This window comes from Hyperolius riggenbachi, chromosome 1 (assembly GCF_040937935.1).
Source record: "Hyperolius riggenbachi isolate aHypRig1 chromosome 1, aHypRig1.pri, whole genome shotgun sequence".
Lineage (NCBI taxonomy): Eukaryota > Metazoa > Chordata > Amphibia > Anura > Hyperoliidae > Hyperolius > Hyperolius riggenbachi.
In genome coordinates this window covers 430,889,287-430,913,856 of record NC_090646.1, presented here as the reverse complement: position 1 = coordinate 430,913,856, position 24,570 = coordinate 430,889,287, and the positions used below count along the sequence as shown (strand labels likewise).

The 24,570-nt window shown below is 42.0% G+C and overlaps 1 protein-coding gene and 1 long non-coding RNA gene across 2 annotated transcripts in view; one reads left to right on the top strand and one right to left on the bottom strand.

The window, feature by feature from the left end:
* DAPK1 (death associated protein kinase 1) overlaps positions 1-24,570 on the bottom strand; it is a 264,648-nt gene that overhangs the window by 160,878 nt on the left and 79,200 nt on the right. The gene's annotated exons all lie outside the window — the stretch shown is intronic.
* The window catches only part of LOC137518861 (uncharacterized), a 39,759-nt gene that overhangs the window by 6,289 nt on the left and 8,900 nt on the right, over positions 1-24,570 (top strand). The window contains exon 2 of the long non-coding RNA XR_011020916.1: positions 5,665-5,788. This is a non-coding gene — a long non-coding RNA (uncharacterized lncRNA). The remainder of the gene's footprint in view (positions 1-5,664; positions 5,789-24,570) is intronic.

Here is a 24,570-nt window from a genome sequence, read left to right as displayed (position 1 = left end):
CCTTATTTTTCAAACCTAGCAAGGCTCCTTCCGCAGCTGCAAAAAAACGACTACAGTATATCCAAGTGACTTTTTGCTTGTTCAGTTCAAGCAGTATAAAACTTTATCTTCCATATAGTACATACACTGCACTGTTTAAACTCTATTTTTAATACTGAACATTCATAAAAGTTGACCAACAAAATAAGTCAACCAATTCTGTAATGCATAAAATATCACCTGACTAGGTCATGTGGTCTGTACCTTTCTCAGATGGCAAAATAGAAATGTACAAAATTCCACTTTAATCCCTTCACAGAAATGTCAGCTTTCCAACAGTTCTACATTCTATTGATCTGTTGTAACTCTAGGTAGAGGAGAAACCGTGTTCACCCTGAACTTTGAGGCATGTCAAAATCAATATGTTTGATGGAACTTTAGAAGCTCTAATAGCACTTACCAAAGACAAACTTATTTTCTCCCACCACAATGTTTGTGTGATTCTTTTGCAGCACTTTAGCTCAGGACAAACTGTATTTTAGATTTAATGCAAAAAGTACAGTTGAAAACCTACCCATTGGGCATGATTCACAAAGCTTTTTCACTTGTTTTGCTCTGTTTTCACCTTATCTGTGTTGCTTTAAGCTCCAAAAGAGAAAAAATATAATATAATCAAGGTAAGAAAAGTAATATTGAAATTAAGTTAATCAGGAACAACTTACTGTGAGTGATTATTTTGCTTGTAAATGTGCTGAAAGGTTATTTTGATCACTTAGGTGATAAGTCATTTATGAGAAGTTTTGTGAATAGAGCCAATTGTATGAGAAATGTCCGGTACTTCAGTGTAGAGTTTGTAGAGTTTATTGTGTACGATGGGAATACTTTCATTGCCAGGAATATAATCACACACAGCCTCAAGCCCCCCCCCCCCCCCCCCCCTCCAATGGCCCTCCACTTTGCAGGTATTTGGTATTGAGTAGATGTTATGTCAATATATTTATTTTCAGACAAACAGTTATTAACTGATTGCTGGACTGGGCAATTATCAACCTGTGTATATCTACCTTGTCTGTTATATAATTTAGATACCTTTCGTAGATTTTTTTATTTGATTTTACTTCCTTGTAATTCAGCATAGTCAGAAAACCTTAAGAGTCTACTGTGGATTTACTCTGCAAGAAGTCCTTCCAAAACACTGCCACTGTCCTTGCTATATAAGCATATAATAACCTAGTAAACAAGACCGGAAAATCCTATGGAAACCGAGTTATATACACAGTTTGTGTACCATAGTGCGTGTGCGTGTTAAGGTGGCCATACATGGTACAATTTTTCATTTTTTTTGAGTTAGATAATTTAGTTCAATTATTCCGTTAGATCGAATATAAAGCTTTTTCCAGCATGTCCGATCAGATTTTTGTTGAAAAAAAAAAAAAACGGGATAATCGCTCGAATTTCTTGATCGAAAAAAATAATTTTGTCCAATAGATAATATACCTCTCATTTACGTACATTCTAACTGTGCTCCAGAAATGCACAAGTAATTCACATTTGACTGCATATAAGCAATGGATTTCCACTGAAACAATTTTGATTCTACATGCACCCTGCAGACATGAATGGTGGGGCCTGCCTATACTAATTCATCTGCATCTGTCAGCAAAGGTGCATCTGTACCGAGCACCAGCCTCCGGGGACCCAGAGCAGAGCACCGGCCTCCGGGGACCCCCCCCCCCCCCCCCCAAGCAGAGCACTGGCCTCCAGGGACCCCCCTCTCCCGAGCAGAGCACCGGCCTCCGGGGACCCCCCAAGCAGAGCACCAGCCTCCGGGGACCCCCGAGCTGGGGACCCCCAAGCAGAGCACCAGCCTCCGGGGACCTCCGAGCAGAGCACCAACCTCCGGGGACCCCCAAGCAGAGCACCAGCCTCCATCCCCGATTTAAATATTGCATGATACTGATCAGCAGTTTGAAAAAGGTTATGTAAACCGAAACAGCAGTCTGTCACTGCTGCCAATGGGTGCTATTGAAAGAGCTTATAATACAGACAGCGGTGCTGGCCTTTTTTGTTTTACTTGAACAGAAAACACAGACATGAGACTTCTATTTAAAGCCAGGCAAAAGCAGGCTATACACTACGTAGATACACTGCAGATTCGATTGGTAACACAAATGGTGCCCAATCAATTTCTGTCCAAAATAGATTGGACCAGATGTAAAAATTTTGCTTGATAGACGTGGGCCAGGAGCGCGTCGCTAGCGGCATTCAATCCAGTGATGACTGACGCCGAATAGCGGTAGAATTCTCACTTGTCCGCTGACATGTGCATCTCGGGTCCGGTGCTTTAACTTCTTCTGGTGGGTCTCCTCCTACATGTGTCCTCTTCTCTTCCTGTCAAGTGACAAGCTGAAGTTCAATCAGCAGAGGATGGCATGTATGCTGCCGGCACGCTAGTGCTTGAACTTCGGATTGTCACATGACAGGAAGAGAAAAGGGACACAGGGAGAAGGTGACCCACCAGAAGAAGTTAAAGCACTGGACCAGGGAGGAAAGATGCCAGCAGACAGGTGAAGTTACTGCTGCACGCTGGAGGAGCACAGATGGAAAATGGTCAAGGGGTGGCGAGGCAGGCAGGAGCAGCTCCACCGATTCTGAAACAATTTCATGCTGAAATCAATTAAAATCTGTGTGCAATGTGCGAGCAGCAAAGCGATACCTCTCTGATCAGATTCGATTAGAGAGGGATCTAGCTGATGGTTGATCTAGTGGCCATCTATAAGTGTATGGCCAACTATAGAGCATATGGTATATTGAAGAGATTAGTGTAGATGCTAGATAAAGCACCGAATCTAATGAAAATCTAATATAAAGGCCTTCCAAAGCTGGCCACACAGTGATAAATCCCTCTCAGATACTTTTGTGATCAGAGGGGGATCTATCAGATCAAATCCCTGTACACAGTCTTTCAATATAATTCGGCATGAAATCTGTCGGGCTCCAATCATCAAATCTAATATACCTTTAGATGAACAGACCTACCTACATGAACAAACCATCTGCTACAGATGGAAATAGAATGAAAGTGGTGTAATGGATAGCACTCTTGCCTTGACACCTCACCTTCCACCGTTCCAATCTGGGCTAAGACTCTGCATGGAGTTAGTATATTTTTCCTGGTGTTTGGGTTGGCTTCCTTATTTACTCCAGTTTCCTCCCACATCCCCCCCCCCCCAAATACAGACAGGTTAATACCAACCCCCCCCCCCCCCCTCCACCGCTCAAAAAAAAAATGGCCTTATCCAATAACAGGAACATAAGATAATGACGGATCTGATTTTGAGCTCCTCTGAGGGACAGTTAGGTACCTTTTGCACTGTGCATGTCGTGCTGCCCTCCCAGTGCCAAAAAGTTGCACTGCGCATTAAGACGTGAATGGGGTTATTCAGTGAAGCATACAACGAAAGCATGCTTCCCTGCCACTGTAAATGCACGCATAGCCCAGTTGATGCACAGCATGCTGTGCAATACTGCATTAGAACCCGCTGCACTACACTCTATATGAAAGGCCCATAGGAATATCATTGGGGTACAATGCACATAGGGCTTATTTCATTTAAGCGATCACACAAACAGCATGGGTAAATATTAGCACACGCACGTTATGCGCGGTCCTATTAGCATAGTGTGCACTCAACTTATGCGCCATACTCCTAACTGCCAGGTGATGTACTCCACTAGCACAGCCACTACTACAATAATCACCGTAGTAGGGCCCACGCTAGGGGAGAACCTACTAGCACATTGCATGGCAGTTAGGAACATTGCCCGTAAGTTAAGAGTGCACACTATGCTGACAGGACTGCGCATAAAGTACGTGCGTTCCTATTAACCTGCGCTGTTTGTACGCAGTAGCTTTAATGAATCAAGCTCATAGTGTGAGAGGGCCCTGAGTGAGTAAATACACTATAGATAGCGCTGCAGAGGATGTCAGTGCTATATAAATACTAAATAATAATAATGCACAAATTAAAATTTAAGTCTGTTCCATCTACCAGTGGACTGTTGCTGTCACTGCAAGGAATCACCATTTAGCATTTACTGAAATTCATAACTGGCTACAGACTGGGCTGAAAATTTCATTTTACAAAAAAAACTTACAATTACAATAAAAAAATGTTTGGGTATGAATAACATTTAGTGTCCCTTAATGAAAGTAATTACACCTTATGAGCTGATCAGCTAATAAGCTTCTGTAACCTCCAAATGGTTTTCATGTGTTAATCTGATATAAATTAAAATTGCAATATTGTGATCTGCAAAGCTAATCCCATTCATGCCAAACACAAAACAATGTTCCCCAAAATAAAGAAAAAATATTTATTTAACTTGGCGCAAAACCTTGACAGTCATTTCAGTAGCTACAGAAACCAAGACATCTTGTTTCTGTACTCCCACAAAAACAGATGGTTACAGAGTTATGTAACTTCTGTCAATCTAGGAAAAAAATATTACATTGAAGGGGAGAAAAAGAACCATACACAATTTCATTATGCTGACAACAACCTTTTCACAATTGCAGGCTTTCAAGATTCACGTGTATTCTGTTGGTGCTTTATAAATACAATAAATAAATACATTTTGCTCAAGATACAGATAAGCCTGCCTCTGTGTAATGTTTATAAACAACATGACTGCTGTCATTGAATCACAGGAAGAAATAATCATTTTCTATTAAAGCGGTTTGCAGCCAGATTTGCTGTGTAAACTATCTAAACTTTAGATAAGATATATAGACAAGTTACTTGTTCTATTTAGTTTTTCATCTCGGATCCGCTTTAAGCCAAGTAACCATCTGAAGATGGATTGGGTATCAGCAACAGTGCACGAACGTTCCCAGATCCAACTGTGCAAACAAATACCATAATCGTTTAAACAATAGTTTAAATTATCATGAAAATGACCGTTATTGATGATTCATACAGTGTCTGCCTTTCCTGGTGCTGTTCAAAGTAGGGCAGTGCATAAAGAGTATATCAGATGATCATGAGTTCTGGCCTCATATTCTGTACCAAGCAGAACTTGATTAGTGACTGAGAAGTGCATTCTTGGTTGGATTAGAGATCTAAGATCAGGGTGTGCATACAGGTTTCAGGGGGAGGAGCATGACTAATGTGTTGCAGAAGGGAGTTGCAGAAGGGAGTTGCAGAGGTGAGAAATTCATGAGAATGACTTTATATGCAAAATGTTTATAGATGGTTCTAGTAAAGAACAGAATGGGTGCCTTTCAGATATTTCCAGCAAAATTATATATCAGGGTGGCCTTATGCTGGGTATACACAATGCTATTTCCTGTCCGATTGATGGGTATCATTTCTGTCATTGCTCAATGTAATGGATCTACCTGATCTATTGAAGCAAGACCCAACCATGTTTGCACACAGCCATAGTTCGTTTTTTATCTTGGATCCGCTTTAACCAAATTACTGCAAAGTGGATAGTCAACTAGTCAGCTGAGGCTGACCGAGAATACTAAATCTTCCTATACATACCAGACTAATATACTTGCTTAGCCTGATGTAAATGTGTAGCATATGTTTGAAAATGGCATGCAATAAAGCAATTAAAGCCATTTTCTACTATGCTTGAAAATATTTTTCTTAGCATTTGTGTGTTTGTATCTTCCAGACACCATAATCTTGTATGCTCTGGTATTTGCACTGACCTGGGGAAATTACATGGAATGCAACTAGACATGAGTGCAAAAATTAGATCAAATGCATCCTGCTCAGTTCTGAAGAAGACCATACAGGTTCGTTTTGTCTCTGTAGTCTTAAAGTGAAACATGGGGTTAAGAAGCAGGGGCTTTTTGCCTTCTGCACAACGCTCACAACTTTTCTTGTGAAACACCTAAAAAATAATCTCTTGCTATTGTTCAAGCAGCTGATATGACTCATAAGAAGTCAATCCAAATGTTGAATTGAGTTCTTATCAGTCTTATCAGCTGCTTGAACAATAGCAAGAGATTTTTTTTTTAGGTGTTTCACAAGAAAAATTTGTGAGAGCCTAATGCTGGATACACACCATGAGTTTCCGCGTCGCACGCGGCCGTCGATACGCGTCGATTCGATTATTTCCCATCATTTCCGAACGAATTTCGATGATTTTTAGGTCGAATGCCATGTAAAGTATGGCAAATCGACCTAACGATCCATCGAAGCTTGAATCGGACATGTTGGAAATAATCGAATCGACGCATATCGACGGCCGCATCGAACGCGGAAACGCATGGTGTGTATCCAGCATAAAAGACCTCTGTTGAGTGTGTGTATGGGGCTTTACAATATTTACAAAAAAATCCCTACAGATAACAAAAACCTTGCCACTAGATAGATGGGCTGCTAACTACAAATCCTCTCTATTGGGAGCAAATCTACAATTTGAAACAAATCAAAATCAACAACTATATAAACAAAGTTATCCATTCAACACTGCACTGCTATTAAAGTCCACGTTATACACAATGTACACCAACGCCACTGATTCTCACCACAGGAGTCAGTCACGCTTTGGAGGGTTGCAGACCCCTCCCAGGCTATGCGAACGGCCCCAACACCTGGAGTCTTGCTGGTATGATTGTTTCTCTCCGCACTGCAAGCTTCACATAAGTTGCTTCCTACACTGCCCCACTACAGAAAGTGTAATACAATGTGCACACTTAAATGTTGCCCCCCCCCACCACAGAGGGACAACCAAAACAGGCCAATAAGTGCGTCAGGCGGAGTTACGAGTGTTTGAGCTTGAACAGAGCGGAGTTCGGGTATCCAGCTGAGCACTAATCCAGAGTAGCGCACAGGGGAGAGCCCGTACAAAACTCTATGCCTGTACCTTGACCACTACACTTGTGTTTTAACCTTTCTATTAAACTTATTTAAATGGTTTTACGCTATGTAGTATTTAATGTTCATCTGAGGTAACGAGGAACTTATTGGCCCGTTTTAGTTGTCTCTCTGTGGTGCGGGGACAACATTTAAGTGTGCACATTGTATTTACACCTTCAGTAGTGGGGGAGTGTTGGAAGCAACTTCTATGAAGCTTGCAGTGCGGAGAGAAACCATCATACCAGCAAGACTCCAGGTATTGGGGCCGTTCACACAGCCTGGGAGGGGGCTGCAATACTCCTGACTCCTGTGGTGAGAGTCAGTGGAACTGGCGAGTGTGTCTTAGTTATATTCACACAGAAATACTATTGATCGGCATATTATACTGAAGATTCAACAAGTATAGAAAGTTTCATCTTGTACTTGGGAGTATGATGTTGGACTTGCCTGGAAGCGCTGCTTAAAGAGGAGCTGTTAGGTATAGGGTCTCAGAGGAAAAAAAAACACATATCAGTAGCTAAATATTGGCTGTACATACATTACATATGCATTTCACTGTCCACGTTTGGATTTCACAGAATGTTTATGTAGTATTTGCAGAGAATGATGCTCCTGACAGCTCATGGCAGGTTCCATGTTTGTCTGTCTCGTATGAAGCCAATTGTGATGTAATATCCTCCCTCCTTCCTGATGATTCGATCAGGATCAAAGATCCTAACGGTTCATGATCCAGACAACACTATTGTGCAGTGAATATTAGCCATGTGGCTAGGAACAATAGCAGACTCATGCATGTGCCCTGTGATTTTTCAGTGCTGTGATGTTACAAGCTGCTGTAACATGAGCCTGTAACTTCCCACTGTGAAAGCAGCCTTAGGGCGTGATAGGGAAATGAAGGGGGAGGACCCAAGGTAGTGCAGAGTGGGGAGAAGAAGAAGCCCCAGAATGCTTTGCAGTATGTTATGCGGCCTGCGGCCTCCTTAGGAACTTGGGAATAACCAGCCTTGCTGTTCAGCAAGCATCCAAGTAAGAGATTTTTATCTTCAGTATTGCCTTTTTGGCTTCCTTCTAAACTGTTTAACACAGGAGAATAGAGGTTTAAATTAGCTTTTGCAGCCTGGCAGTTACTCTTTAATACTTTAGTACCAGTATTTTCTAACACAAATCTGAAATTATTTTGTTTGCTAGCACGGCATACTTGCCACGTGCTTCCCAGAAAAGGGCCGATTCCAGGGTGAGCTAATCAGTCTTTTATACACACCTGAAAACATCACTCAGGTAGAACAGCAGATTCTGGTGTTAATCTATTTCCTCACCTGTGCCCATGTCTCAGAGCGCACAAAATGGAAGTGCAGAGTGAAGTAAATCAGAGATGTACAGTATCTCACCAGTCCCCGGTAATCCGTGACCTCCCTCAGTGTGCATCTGCTCCTGTCCGGTCTCCCACAGTCAGCCCATGTAGTCTGGGACTACTGGCTCCACAGCAGATCTTTGGTCATGCTCCTGTATACAGGAGCGTTCAGCACCTGTGCAGTTAGTTAAGGCTTGTAACTGTGCGGACACAAATAGCTCTTGGCCACGAGAGTACAACCAAGGAGGCGCGCGGACAGGTCTGTGCATGTGCAGTAGTCCAGGACTGGCTCAGTCGGAGACTTAACTGGAGCTCACTGCAGGAGAACAGATTGGCCCAGGCATACACTGAGGGAGCCCACAGACTACAGAGCAGAGGCGAAGCTGTGGGTGGGCAAGGGGGGACATATGTCCCCGGGCAAAGAACTGTGAGGGCACTCAGTACAGCCGCTGCACCCCCACGTGCATGAGAGGCGGCTTGCTGGCTGCCCGAAGTGCCTCTGCTTCTCTTCCTCCCTCTGCAGGATAGATAAAAAGGAAAAACCGAGAGCCCGGTATAGTGTAGTATGTATTGGATTAGGTGGAGAATATTGACAAGTATTATACTCACAAACAAGGGTTGCCATCCAGGCAACCACTATATAAGCAGGTGGGGAGATTAGACCTGTCCCCACTCAGGATTAAGATGTCGCTCTCTGTGAAGGAAGGAAAGGGTGCAACACCCTTCCACCAAGGGTGGAAAACTTGATATAGCAATGTACAGAGGCGCCAATAGGATAAAACACGATAAAAGGTTTAAAATATTCAGGTGGTTGTGGTGGATCGACCAACCCAAAACAGACTCGATGCTGTCGCTTAAATCAAACACAATTTATTCACATACTCCAAGTTCTTGGAGTATGTGAATAAATTGTGTTTGATTTAAGCGACAGCATCGAGTCTGTTTTGGGTTGGTCGGTCCACTACCTGAATATTTTAAACCTTTTATCGTGTTTTATCCTATTGGCGCCTCTGTACATCGCTATATCCCTCTGCAGGAGTGCAGAAATGTTAACAGCAGTAGAAAAAGGGGAGCACATGTATCTACATAAACAGCACATGCGGCCATCAAAAGGGGGGGGGGGTGTTCATCTGGCTATATAAACGGGGCACATCTGGCTATCTAAACAGGGGAAGGGGGGCACCTCTGTCTATCTACGGGGTGAAGGGGGCACACATGTGGCTAACAGCATTTGTACATCTGTTTCCACCCATGATCATGCCCACAGTCTGATGCGTGTCCACGCCCATTTTGTCGGGGGGGGGTCCTCCAGTCCTCTGCTACAGGGGAGTAGAGGAAACCCCAGGCAAGTATAAATCTTTGGGTTTGTAACGTCTCAGGTAAAAATAAATTAGTAACTGGTATACTTATCACTGTTCAATGACAGCAATGTCAGTGGTGTTCAATAGAGATGACTCAAATAGGGGTTACCTACGGAAAGTATGCCAGGATGTTCCAATCTGACAGAGCAATGCTCAGCCAATTCTGTGAAAATCCCAAAGCACTGCCCACCACAGTGCAGGCAGAGGATGATAAAGCATACACCAGCAGCAGATATGGACATATAATCTGGCTTCCCAGCTAAGGTATTGATAAACAGAATGAAGGCTTGGATTTTGCAAGTCATAAGGTTTTGTCAGGGTTTGTTTTCTTGTCCTTGGTAACGATGATGCAGTGGTCATGATGATAAAAAGGGGAATTCTGTCCTTTACTTCTCTAAACCGTGTATACATGAGTTAATAGCACAAACAAACGGAAATGAAAAGAGGACATTGATTTTTATCACTGGTAATTCTGTGAGGCCTGTTGAAGGTGACAGCTTTGTATGGTGGGTGTTAGTTCTGCATTTTGCTTCAGTGCAGATTTTATGTAGCTCTTGTGCTGTCAAAGTGTCTGTTCCAACTAATAAAAGCTGGAGGAAAATGGTAAGGTAGAAGGGAAAGTTGAGCAATAAGCCATCTATGTAGAATAGAAGCTAGAAGTTTCCATTTAAAGATCTGAACTAAAAAGGATAAAAAGAGCTTTGTGTAAAGGCTCATACCCACACCTGACTACAGCGGATAATTGGGTGTGTGTACAGAGGCCCCCCGAACCGCACGTGATCCACCCAACGGATCAACTCTCCCCCAGTTACGGCCGATTGCGTTGTTCACACCTCTTCCCTGCCCGCCGTGTGACATCACATCATTTAGTTTGAGGGTGGAAATGGAACGGTGATCGATCGACAGTCCATAGCATAGCACTGCATCGAGCAGTGCAACTCTGGTTTGATTGACCTTAACTACATTTTCAATACATCTCAGCATGTGTTCTATGTGCAATGTGTGGATGGAATCAATCCCGCTCTGATCAAATACAGATCAGAGAGGGGTTGATCATTTTGCCACATCAGCTGGTAATCTACTCAAGATAGCTTAAGTGCCATACAGAGAAGAAAAGAGGTCTGAAATAATCCGCCAGAAAATAAAATATGCCAACTAAAAAGTTATCAGTTTTGGGCAAATAATCCATTGTTGTCTCTGTAAGCTAAGCACACCTACAGATCCGCTGGAATGCAATGATGTGTCATTGCATTCCATTCCCCCCCCCCACGTGCATTTATACATTACGTCCCATGTCATCCACCACACGGTGCTCATGTGTCTTCGGAATCCCGCTCCTACATTAGCACTATGCGCGTCGTCGACGTATAGCACATGGTATGTGTGATGTCTGATCGATACACTGTCAACCAATTTTGGTCGCGTCGTTGATCAGGCATCCTCTTAGCGGCACCGATTTTCATCCTATACAATAATTATCGAATCAGATGGTCGATTGGCCGCCAAGTCGGGATATGCATGGCCACCTTAACAACATTGCTGTTGGGAATCCCTGGTATGTATTTTCATATCATTGAAAAGGACTAAATCGTACTGTGAACCCCGCCCTGTTTATGCTCAAGAGTCATACTACAGTAAAAGTCTCTTTTAAAAGGAAAATAATAAAAGTTATATTTTATCTAGATATCCTGATAGGGTTGCTCCTGTGTTTACACATTAAAAGTGTAGAATCTTATGAAAATAATCACATTTCACAACAGGCGGTCTGAGATCAGCATGGCCACAAAGAGCTGTGATATCCATTTCCTGTGAGTTAAATTACTCAGTATGAAAAAAGAAAAAAAAATTAAAGTAACGTTAAATCCATCATCCAGTGATAATCCTGCTGTCAGTATAGCACAGTAATGAAAAGCATATGATCCCACCCATATGCCGCTCAGCATTTATATTACAATTGAAAATCTCTTTATATATGGAAGTCAAATTGATTATCTTTATATCGGACATGAACATTATCTTCATGGATCATAAGTATTAAATGGTGCAATGAAAATAAATGCACTTTTTTTTTACAACACAGAAAATGCACTGTATTTCCTACTTCTGAAGTTGGTGGTGTTGCTGAATTCTAAATGTAGTGATAAAGCTTTATGTCCAGATCCGCAGGCCAAGGCGCTAGCTCCATGTCCAGCGCGCAGGCATAGGCACCAGCTCCATGTCCAGAGCGCAGGCCAGGGAGCTTGCTCCATGTCCAGAGGACAGGCCAAGGCGCCAGCTCCTTGTCCAGAGGACAAGCCAAGGCGCTATCTAAACGTCCAGAGTGCAGGCTTTGCGCCATGTGCTTAGAACCCTGGTTATGTTCTGGCTGTCCAAAACACAGACTACTAGGGAGGGTCAATGAAATGCTGAGAATTCTGAGTGAATGCAACATTTATGTTAATTTTATGCAGCTTAGAAATGGACCAATCAAATACAGGCGTCGCTGCATGTGACTCAATTCCAAGCTACAAACCAAGCTACACACAATTTTTATAGACCAAGCAGAAAAATCCATGGCCGATGTTATTCTGGTCTCTACAGAAAAGCTCTGCTTGTCCTCCCCCCTCCAGTCTTCACAGACCGAACTGCTCAGCTGTTTCTTTATAGGGATTACCAAATTTATTCTTAAACTGTCACTTCGAACGATGACCATCATTTTGGGCGCCAGAAATCAAAAGCGTGTACATACCCAGCTTTAGCTTGTACCCAGCTGAAACCTAAAAAGATTGTTACTCATAAAAGTAAATGTTGTACTCACAATAGAATAAATAAACTATGTTCACAAGCAGATAAAAGCAACAATGGCTAATTTTCGTGGATAATGTAATATTTGCTTAAGAAATTCATAAGCAAACAACTATAAAAAGACAAGGAGAGCTTAAGTATGCGATAAGACTGCACAAAGCTAAAGAGGAGATATAACCAGGTAGAAAAGGTGTACACAGAGAGAAACATGTGAGCCAAGAACTGCATTTCCTCTGATCAGTCACACTGCAGTTCACTCAAATCACCACATCTACTGAAAGGCTTTCTTTACTTTATAGGGCTGAACTACATTAGTGATTTTTAATTGTGTGAAACTCCATTTTTCCCACTAATGATTCTTCTATGACCTCCTGCACTCTTCCATAGAGAGCGTGGGAAATTGTAATAGTTCTGAAAAAATCCTGTTTTGTGACAAATTTGAAATATTTCAGAATTAAAATCACCACCAGCTACTTGAAGCTCAAAAGCCATCTGTCAATTAACCCATTCAGGTTCCGTCGTTTTCACGTGAGAAATGTTCACCTCCCATTCATTAGCCTATAACTTTATCACTACTTATCACAATGCACTGATCTATATCTTGTTTTTTCTGCCACCAATTAGGCTTTCTTTGGGGGGTACATTTTGCTAAGAGCTACCTTACAGTAAATGCATTTTAACAGTAAGAATAAGAAAAAAAATGAAAAAATTCATTGTCAGTTTTCGGCCATTATAGTTTTAAAATAATACATGCCTCCATAATTAAAACCCACGTATTGTAATTGCCCATTTGTCACGGTTATTTCACCATTTAAATTATGTCCCTATCAGAATGTATCGCGACAATATTTTATTTGGAAATAAAGGTGCATTTTTTCCGTTTTGCATCTATCACTATTTACAAATTTAAAATAAAAAAAATATAGAAATATTTCATCTTTACATTGATATTTAAAAAGTTTAAACCCTTAGGTAAATATTTACATGTTTTTTTTTTTTTTTTTTATTGTAATGGTTTTTTTTTTTTTTATAGTAAACATTTTATTTGGGTAGTTTTGGGAGGGTGGGAGGTAAACAATAGATTTATAATGTAAATGTGTGTTAATTTTAATTTATTTTTTTTTACAGGTGTAGTATTACTTTTTGGCCACAAGATGGCGGCCATGAGTTTGTTTACATGACGTCACTCTAAGTGTAGCACACGCTTAGAGTGACGTATCGGGAAGGAGACGGCCAGAAAAAGCTCAGCTTCCGAGAGAAGCTGTCGCTTTTTCAGCAGGGGAGAGGAATCAATGATCGGGCTCCATAGCCCGATACATTGATTCCTTGGCTACCGAATCCGCGGCCGGGAGTGCGTGTGCACGATCGGCCGCGGGGGCGCGCATGGTTCCTGGACGTAGAAACTACGTCCAGGAACCAAAATAGGTTCAACAACTCTGAATGATGAACTGATGAATTCTCCTTGAGCAGAGAATTATTTACAAGTCTGCCCAGAAGTAAAACTAAAGGGTTGGAGCACACCTAGAGTGCCTCTGAGCGCTTTTCAAAACGCTAGCGCTTTGAAAAGGTTTGGCTAACATATTTGAATGGGACGGATCACACCAAAGCAATGTGATTTTTTTCACAAACGCGGGTCCTGCAGTATTTCTGGGGCGATTCAGCCCTAATGTTTAAGAGGAACTCCAGTGAAAATAATGTAATAAAAAAAGTGCTTCATTTTTACAGTAATTATGTATAAATGTCAGTGTTTGCCCATTGTAAAATATTTTAAATCCCCGATTTATATTCTGACATTTATCACATGGTGGCATTTTTACTGTTGGCAGGTGATGTAGCTGCTGCTTGCTGTTTTGGCAGTTGGAAACAGCTGTAAACAGCCATTTCCCACAACGCAACAGGGTTCACAGACAGGAAACTGCCAAGAGTACGTACTCAGAATTTCTTTGTGGGAGAGGTTTCACCACAATATCGGTCATACAGCGCCCCCTGATGGTCGGTTTGTGAAAAGGAATAGATTTCTCATGTAAACGGGGGTATCAGCCACTGATTGGGATAAAGTTCAATTCTCGGTCAGAGTTTCTCTTTAAAGAAAACCTGAACTGAAAATTAGAAGTCAAAATTAGCATACACAAGTCATACTTACCTTCCATGTAGTCTACTCCTCAGTGTCTTTCTCCTGTCCCGCGTGCTGTTTGTTCACTGTGATCAAGGGAATTTTCCGTCCTCCATTTTGAAAATGGCCATTACCCATAACAGCATTCTGGTCAGCACACAGTTAAACTGTAACATTGCCCACTTGAGCCATAGGGAAACATGGACATTACCTGGTACATCAGTTTTCCTCTCAGCTATAACTGACAGCAACTGATATTTTACTGACAGTAACTGATATATTTCAGATCTGACAAAATATTGTCAGAGCTGGAAGGGAATATTATCAGGAGAAAATGGTGAGCTTCTGAGAGGAACTGATGGCAAGGTAAATATGTAATGTTCATTTGAAGTTACCTCATGTGTTTATTTTAAATATTTCTACTCAGTACAGGTTCTCTTTAAGCATAGGAAAGTGGAAAATCGCCCTTAAAAGTAATAGAATAGAGCGATTTTCTAAGCTTTTTTTTTTTTTTACAAAAGCTGTACACTTCCAGCTCTACTGTACAAAAAATAAAAAAATTGCTACACCAAAAAGCTCCGAAAATCGCTAGGCACACGCATGCCTAGAATCGTTTAGAAAAATCACTTCTAAAAGTGCTGAGCATTTGTGATTATGCTAGCGCTTTTAGGTGTGCACAAGCCTGTAGTCAGGAGGGATCACACTTAAGCTGGCCACTAACGGTCCAATTTCTAGCGAAAAATCGTTTGAGCGATCTGAAATTGTGATCGGATTGGTTGTAAATAATCTCCATTGGTGGACACAATCGATTATGAACGAGTGAAAAAAATGTCGCCCGAATGAATTTTCGTTGAACGAAAATTTGGATTTTCATGGTGGTCGTGATAGATAGGAAGCAAAGACAGTTAGTGGCCACCTTTAGGTTCGTAGAAACAGCCATTATTTTTGTTGTTGACTGTGCGTTTACCGCAAGCATCAGCCTACAGTCAGCTGACAGCATCTGATCAAACGCTGTTTGTGAAAAAGTAGTGCATGCAGAAAATTTAATAATTTTACAGCACTAATGTGAGCCTACCCATTGATTAGCATGAGCTGTCACATCTGGAGTGTTTGCGCACATGGGAAAAGCATGTGCGATTCCTCTAGGCCTCAGTAAAACCAAAAATCTGCAGATGCTGTTCTGTTATTGATGCAGATGCTATTAAATTTGCCACAAGAAGCCTGTACATACAACCAAATCACAGGTCTCTGCTATAGCAACATACCCCCCTCCACAAATTAGCTAGTATTCCACAGTCCTAGTGCAGTAATGGCATACAAAATGTAATAACTAAGCTAGATTGCCTGCTAGGGAGGACACTATAGCGGAGTTGTTGGATGAGCAGCTAGGCTGCAACACAGAAGCAAATTACACAGAATGTCTGTCTATGCAATCAGCAGCTACAATACAGCCATGGCATAATTCTGGGCAGGGCACCACCCATCTCTAAACCAGTTACCAGGAAGAAAAAGGGATGTTTGTTTATTTGGCTCATATGAAGGTTACAAAACATTACCTTGCTCAAGAATGGTCTGTAAATAGCTTTTTGAGGGGAAAAAAAAACCCGTTCACATGATTCATATTGCTCTTATGCTGGGAATACACGGGTCTATTCTGGCGCTCGATTTTGTGCCCGATCATATTGCCCGCTCTATCCTCTTATCTACCGCTTGTTTGGCTTATCTTTTTTCAATTCACGTCAATAACAAATCGAGCCGCAAAACCAGGGCTGTGGAGTCGGTACAAAAATCTTCCGACTCCAACACAGACTCCTCAGTTTATGAAACAGACTGACAACCCAAAAGACTGACTTCACACACCTAGGCAAACCGATTGAATGGTGAACGGACATGTCGGAAATTAACCATCTAATCAGCTCAGAATCGAGCTGTGTATTCCCAGCATAAGGAAGCCAACTAATGATACAATCTTGATTGTACACTCTTCCAGCTAATAGGTAATATAACAGACTACAGTGGGATGCAAAAGGTTGGGCAACCTCGTTAATCATCATGATTTTCCTGTATAAATCGTTGGTTGTTACGATAAAAAATGTCAGTTATGCGTGCTCCCGTGCCACGGTTCATTAGCTCAGGGATCAATGAATTGGGACAAATGAATGGGAGGTGAAAATTGCTCGGATGCATAAAGTGAAACACGACTGAAGGCTGAAGTGGTTAAATATATCCTATAGGCGACACAGACAGTGATATTTGAGAAGTGAAATTACGTTTATTGGATTTACAGAAAGTGTGCAATACTTATTTAAACAAAAATAGGCAGGTGCATACATTTGGGCACGGTTGTCATTTTATTGATTCCAAAACTTTAAGAACGAATTATTGGAACTCAAATTGGCTCGGTAAGCTCAGTGACCCCTGACTTACATACACAGGTGAATTCAATTATGAGGAAGAGTATTTAGGGGGTTAATTGTAAGTTTCCCTTATAATTTTTTCTGAAGAGTAGCAACATGGGGGTCTTAAAGTAACTCTCAAATGACCTGAAGACAAAGATTGTACACCATTAAGGTTTAGGGAAGGATACAGAAAGCGGTCTCAGAGATTTCAGCTGTCTGTTTCTACAGTTAGCAATTTATACAGGAAAATCATGACGATTAACAAGGTTGCTCAAACTTTCGCATCCCACTGTATATAAAATATCAATTAAAAGTATAGTCACTTAGTTTTCCCTTCCCGTTTGCCTCCTTCTCTCGTGCCCTCCCTCCTAACCAGCATCATAGCAATCGGGGATGCAGAGGTTGCGACCGCAGAGGGGCCCACTAGGAGCCCTCCTTCACCCATCTTATTAGCTTTTCCTTGGTGCTATGCTGGTAATGAACACCTCTATATGTGCATTACATAGCAGTAATCCTTCACCAACTGTTTCCTCACTCTAAATACACCTTTCCAACACTGCAACTGTCCTTGGTAGGTTTGCTCCCTTGACCCACATCAATACAGTGGTTGGGGCCCCATGTAAAACTCGCACTGGGGCCCCAAGCCCTTTAGTTACTTCACTGCACCTAACACTAAGAAGGTTCCATCTCACACCTGTATATGACAGTGCTGATTCTTCAGGGGGATTGTAGAGGAAATTCTGGAGCCTTACAACAGTGTTTTTGTGCATTTTAAAAAACAACCTGAAGTGATAGGAAGCTGCCATATTTATTACCATATAAAAAATACCAGTTGCCTGGCAGTCCTGCTGATCTCTGTGGCTGCAGTAATGTCTAAATCACACTCCTGAAACAAGCATGCAGCAAATCCAGTCACACTTCAGTCCTGCACCTGATCTGCATGCTTGTTCAGTGTGTTTCAATGGCTTAAAATAGTAGAAGCAGAGAATCAACAGGACAGCCAGGCAATCTGCATTGTTTAAAAGGAAATATGTCAGCTCTATATCCCTCACTTCAGGTGTACTTTAAGTGTGTCATGGCTGTACCAATTATAGTGAGAGAGGAAGGGGAAAAAAAAAAAAAAAGGATCTCCATGCTGATGACATTTGAAGGGACCCTGAGCAGCGAAAATAAATAAAATCTGTACTTGGGGCTTTCTACAGCCCACCGTAGGTCGGTAGGTCCCCCGGCGTCTTCCTGGCTCCTCTCCCAGTCCCGCTGCACAACCCACCACCGGTGACACCCGGGCCGAGTGCCAGGCTGACGCTTCCTTATCGGTGATGCTCGTCGTCTTCATGGCGGCCTGTGTGACAGTACTGTGCACGCGCGGTTTTCTTTTTCTAACTCTAAACCACGCATGTGCAGTACGGTCACGCCGGCCGCCGTGATGACGCATAGCGCTGGCGTGAGGACGAGCATCACCGATAAGGAACTGTCAGCCTGACACTCAGCTCGGGTGTCAACGGTGGTGGATTGTGCATCTCGACCGGGAGAGGAGCCAGGAGGACGCCGGGGGACCTTCCAACACACGGTGGGCTGGAGAAAGTCCCAGGTAAATACCGATTTTGTTTATTTTCACTGCTCAGGGTCCCTTTAAATCTATCTCAGCCCCGACCTCTCTACACTATTATCTCGAGTCCCTGACTGTCTGCAGTTTCATTCATATCTTTCGGTTTCCTCAAACTTAAAGCGGAATATAACCCTGCATTTCAACTTTGCTCTAAAACATTATTTACAGTATATTATATGCAACCAGCATTTTTTTTTTTACTAGACCAGCATTGGAAGGGTTACACAGGCCTTTAAAGTCCCTAGAGATTTCTGCAGACGAATCCGAACTTGAGTTAGATACTTTTTGTTTACAAATATGTGTTTATTATGACTCATCTCTCTCACTGAGAAGGAGCTTGGAGGACAGCCAAAGAGATGTATCTATTGATAAACAGTTACACACTAACTAAATAGAATGTAACCATCTGAATGTCTGCACGGAACTTAAAACCTCTGTGTTTAACCCTTCCAATGCTGGTCTAGTAAAAAAAAAAATGCTTTTTGCATATAATATGCTGTAAATAATGTTTTAGAGCAAAGTTGAAATGCAGGGTTATATTCCGCTTTAACATGAGCAAAACAGAGGTTGTGATATTTCCTCCATCTCTCTCTGCTCCCCACCTATAGTTGCAATCAATATAGAAAGAATATCCCAATAACCTAAACTCCTAAAGCTCGCTGTCTGGGAGTAACACCGAACTTGGAGATCTAATTTCAACACATTAACATCCTCCTACTACTTCCTTCTCAAAAATACCTCCAGAATTCATCCCTTCCTTACACAAGAGGCTACTAAAATGCAGGGCTGTGGAGTCGGTCCAAAAATCCTTCGACTCCAACTTCGACTCCTCAGTTTAGGATTCCACCGACTCCTCGACTCCGACTCCTCTAACTTGCATATTACAATTTTGTTGATTAAAAGTATGTAACATGAAATTCGTCTCTTAACTGCCAACGCTTAGGAATTTTACAAGACAACTGAAGTGAGAAGGATATGTAGACTACTATAGTTATTCCCTTTAGACTAAAACTAGTCCTTGGTAAGAGTACTTGTAAAAGGTACAACCGGAACAAAGAACATCTATCAGGCCCTAGGCAATGTAACTGTGGGTACATGTAAGAATGATGTGCAGGTACTCTGCAGGGGAATGAGGAGATTCTTCCTCTATTACACATTCTTCATGCACAATCTGAACAAGGTTTATGGGTGACAGACAACACCTCTGTGTTCAATGTGCACAGCATTCTCAGTGGATTCCCTGCAGCTCTGTGGGGAGTGCATATGTAGAGTATAGTACTATTGTGTAACAAAGTAAACCTGAGACAGATGAAATTAAAGTTTTATACAGACCTGGGGCTTCCTCCAGCCGCCTTCAGGATAATCAGTCCCTCGTTGTCCTCCTCCACCACCTGGATCTTCTGCTATGAGTCCAGGTACTTGAGCCAGTCGGGCGTAGTGCGCATGCACACACTCCGCCGCCAGGAGCATACTACACCTGTGCAGCACTATTGCGCAGGTGCAGAATGTTCCTGGCTGTGGGAGCGGCATGCGGCCGGACATCGCTGACTGGCTGAATTACCGGGACTCATAGCAGAAGATCCGGGTGGTGGACAGCGAGGGAATGATTAGCCTGAAGGGGGCTGGAGGAAGCTCCAGGTATGTATAAAAACTTTACTTTTCATCCGTCTCAGGTACCCTTTAATTTGTAGTCACCAAACCAAATTTTAACAACATATCAAATTATTTGATTTCATCAGCAAAGGGAGTGCATACATTTGCATAAATCAGCATCAATGCAGAATTATTTCCATCTCATTGACCATCTCTATTAGTGACACAGCTACACATCAGGCTTTATTCTTACAGCCTAGATGTTATTTAGTATATATAAGAGATTCCTGTGTACACATCATATATACAGTCACAATCAGATCTGTATATCTGACCTTAAAAATACGGGGACTGCTTTATTGAAGCAGCACAAGTAACTAATTTTGATTAGTTTATTTCATTTTTGTGGACTAAGCACAGCTATTACTGTATATATACATTATTTTTAATGACTATTATCTGAGAAATAGAACATTTCATCATATTTTCTATTTTAATTACAGTTACAAATTCATTAGGAGTCGGAGTCTGTGCATTTTTTCCCCGACTCCGACTCCAGGCACCCAAAATTGCCCGACTCCACAGCCCTGCTAAAATGCTTGTACATTCTCTAATCAGAAAACAAACTTGCACCTCTGCAGTTCCTATTGAACTCCGCTGTTCATCACATCCACCTCTCCTCCTGCTCCTCTGATGCTGCCCCTCACTCTGCCAATCATCATAAGGATCCAGGTTCAAACTCCTAACACTCATCTTGCTCTCGCATTCAGGACTTTTCGCAAGTGTCACCTCTCCTTTGAAACGCTCTCCCACAGCCAGTCTTGCTATAAGCCTGGAAATTATCAAATGTACCCTCAAGACATCTGTTCAAACAAGCCTTTAATTTTATAATTTAAACCTCACTGCCTCATCTGCTAACTCCTTTGTCTACTCCCACAGCGTCTCCACCCCACTACCCTCTAGACTGTGAGGCTACATAAACACCATACAATTTTCAGGCAGATTTACATGCCAGATCGATTTTTTCCAACATGTCCAATCTGATTTTTGATTGATTTTTTTTTTTTTTAAATTCAATGTATTTTTGATCGATTTTCGTAGAACTGGAAGAAAAAAAAATCGATCGAAAAAATGATTAAAAAAAGCTATTGGAAAAGCGATAGAAATTCAGATCGGACATGTTGGAAATAATGAATGCGGCAGGTAAATCTGCCAGAAAATTGTATGGGGTGTACCCAGCATGAGCTTGCAAAGAGCAGGGACCTTGTGTTTCCTGTCATTGTGCAATTTATCAAACAAACATCTATCAGTATTGGCGACGTTATTCAAACTACATATCAATTGTATGCATCGGTACGTGTGTAACTCGGTGTCCTGATTGTATAGTAAGTTGAACTGCTCATGTATCTATGCTCCCCTTTATTGCACGTTTTTGTACACTATACAGTACTACTGAAAATGTTGGTGCTATATAAAAAATATAATAGCGATAACCCATAACGCAGTTGGGCCTTTCCTTTGTGCTTCAGACAGATCACTCAGTGCTCTGTCCCATGCTATTGCCAGCTGCAATCCCTTCACACAAGGCTGCACTCCATGTTTCCACACACTGCTACACTGTGATAAAAATCAATTATGCCGTTCGACCAGATCTTTAAGGAAGCAACTGACACTGCCATCATTGAGCCCACCAGTTTGTTTTCATAAATATGATCCAAATAATCTGATTGAAAATGTGGCCTTTCACAAAAAAATTGTACTGCACTTACGAGGCCAGATTTGTAAATTGATAGCACTTACGAGGCCAGATTTGTAAAAAATACATAAAAAAAAGTTAGATACCTGTGCGTGTTTGCAAGGCACGGAGGACGCCGTCCGCGCCCTCCGTGCCGTTCCGCCTGGTCCCCGCTGCTTAATATGCCCCCGAACGACCCCCGACCGCACGGCCCGGGTCGGGCTCTCTAGCCTTCACAAAGATGGCGGCCGGTGCTGGCCGCGGCTGCGCAGTCCGCATAGCCGCGAGTGCGGCTGCGCAGCTCTAAGGCCAACTCCCCGATCCACGCTACTGTTACGTGGATCGGGGGGTTGGCCTTAGAGCTGTGCAGCCGCGGCCAGCTCCGGCGGCCATCTTGGTACAGGCTGGGGAGCACGACCCGGGCCGCGCGGTCGGGGACCGTTCGGGGGCATATTAAGCAGCGGGGACCAGGCGGAACGGCACGGAGGGCGCGGACGGCGTCCTCCGTGCCTTGCAAACACGCACAGGTATCTAACTTATGTTTTTTTTGCAAATCTGGCCTCGTAAGTCCTTTAATGGCAACCTTTAAGCTGACCATACACTATGCAATCTGATGGCCCAATCAATCTTCTAAATCAGCACTTATGTATAATAAGACATTGCAATCAGCATTTTTCTGCATTTGTGATTTGGTCAAGTCTATGTGAGCACAAGCAATGCAAACTCATGTAAAAAAAAAAAAAAAAAAAAAAAAAAAAAAATCACAAATGCCATCACACAGCACAAGCATTCAAAACCCTACAATTGTGTTGAAACATAGCGTAAAAATAGAAAATAGCAATCACATCACATTTGATGACTATCGCAAATTTCAGTGAAAAAGGCACATCAGCCAATCTGTTGGTCTACTCTACATAGTACACATACAGTGTGTTATAAATCAAATTATACAGACCACCAAAACTAGCTCCTAGGCCAACCACTGTGTGAGAGGTGTAGGCAGAAGAATGGTTTCCTATACATAGAGGTGATCTGATACAACACCAAAAAGAGCCAATACCCAAGTGGGCCCTCAAATTCGGGGGCCCTGGTGAACTCACTCCCTCTGTATATGTATTGCTATGCCACTGCCAGATTTCAGTTTATGTCCCATTTGTCCTGCTCTCCATACAGGAGAACAAACTGATTATTAGGAGGCCAACAACATGCTTATATGGGAAAAGGATGCTTAAAGCTATCGATAAGGATTGCTTCAGATGACCATCATTAGTGGTGCTCAATCCCGGAGCCCTGGATATGTATTCACTGCACTTTAGCAGGATCTACAGTCTTGGATAAGACAAAAAGTTATATTATCAGGTTTATTTAGAGCCGGTACATCACACTCCTAGTTCTACTGTAGCAGCACATTATTTCTATGTAATAGTGCCAGTCGTCTGTGTATCAGGGTTATGCTGTAATGAGGTCACCTGAGGCTGTCACTTCTCGGGAATAAGATATAAAACTAAACAGCGGATATAAAAGATATTTCCTTGAGAAAAAAAGTCAACAGCTTTTCTAAATTGGCAAAACACTTACAATGATTAAAATTGCAGTGTTTACCTTTGGGAATATACAGAAATGTTGAAAGTCTCAGTCAGCGGAGAAGTAAAGTCAGGCTGAGACAGGTGTTCCTGTGAGAGTCATGCTCTCCGATACACACTATTAACCATCAATGCTTGCTATAAATATTCAGAAGCACTACCACATAATCATTTACCAAGACCAATTCAATCATTTTCTAATTTGGGTTATACCAAGCCACACTGTTTCTGAGCTAATGTAATAAATTACACTTTATTTGGCTGGCGTTTGGGTTCTAATCTAGACAGCACACTGTAGGCCAATGAAAATTAAAATCTACCCCAAACGGGATTTTGATTTCTTAAGAGCAAACTACAATTCTTAAAGAACAAGCATATAAGTAGATAAATACTTCCTCTACTTACATAACAGATGTATTGTACTATCCACTTAATGATTCCTGTGAATTTTACAAAGGAAAAGCAGAAAAACCTATTCTAGGCAGTGGCCATTTTGCCAAGCTAGTGCGGACATCATATCCTCCCTGACTCTTGTTTCCCCCCTCCCTTCTCTTGCTCATTGTGTATTCATTAGCTGCCCTCCTCCCAGAGTCTTTTTTTTTTATTTACACATCCAATCACTGAGTCACCTCAGCCTTGCTTGTAAACAGAAGTGATCAGCTAGGCAGGGAAATAAATGGAAGAGGAGGATTATAGATAAAAAACTCCCAGCATTCAACTTTTTGGCACTGTTTGGCACTAGGGCCAGTGCTCCTATAGTATGTAATAACTCCAAACCATAACAGCAGAAAAAAAAGTTTTGAATGCAGGATTAGCATCTTTATAACTTAATGCACTCACACCAGTTGCTGTTGAAATTTGATTTTTATGGTGACAATACCGCTTTAAAAAAATACTCTCCAATGGGCAGGAAATCTGAATTGAGAGGGATATGGAGGTTGCCATATTTATTTCCTTTTAAGCAATACCAGTAACCTGACTAGCCTGCTGATCCTCTGCCTATAATACTTTTAGATCAGGTGTTTCTGACATTCTCAGATCTGACAAGATTAGCGGCATGCTAGTTTCTGGTGCAATTCAGACATTTCTGCAGCCAAATAGATCAGCAGGATAGCCAGGCAACTAGTATTGTTTAAAAAGAAATAAATATGTCAGCCCCCATATCCCTCTCACTTTAGTTATCCT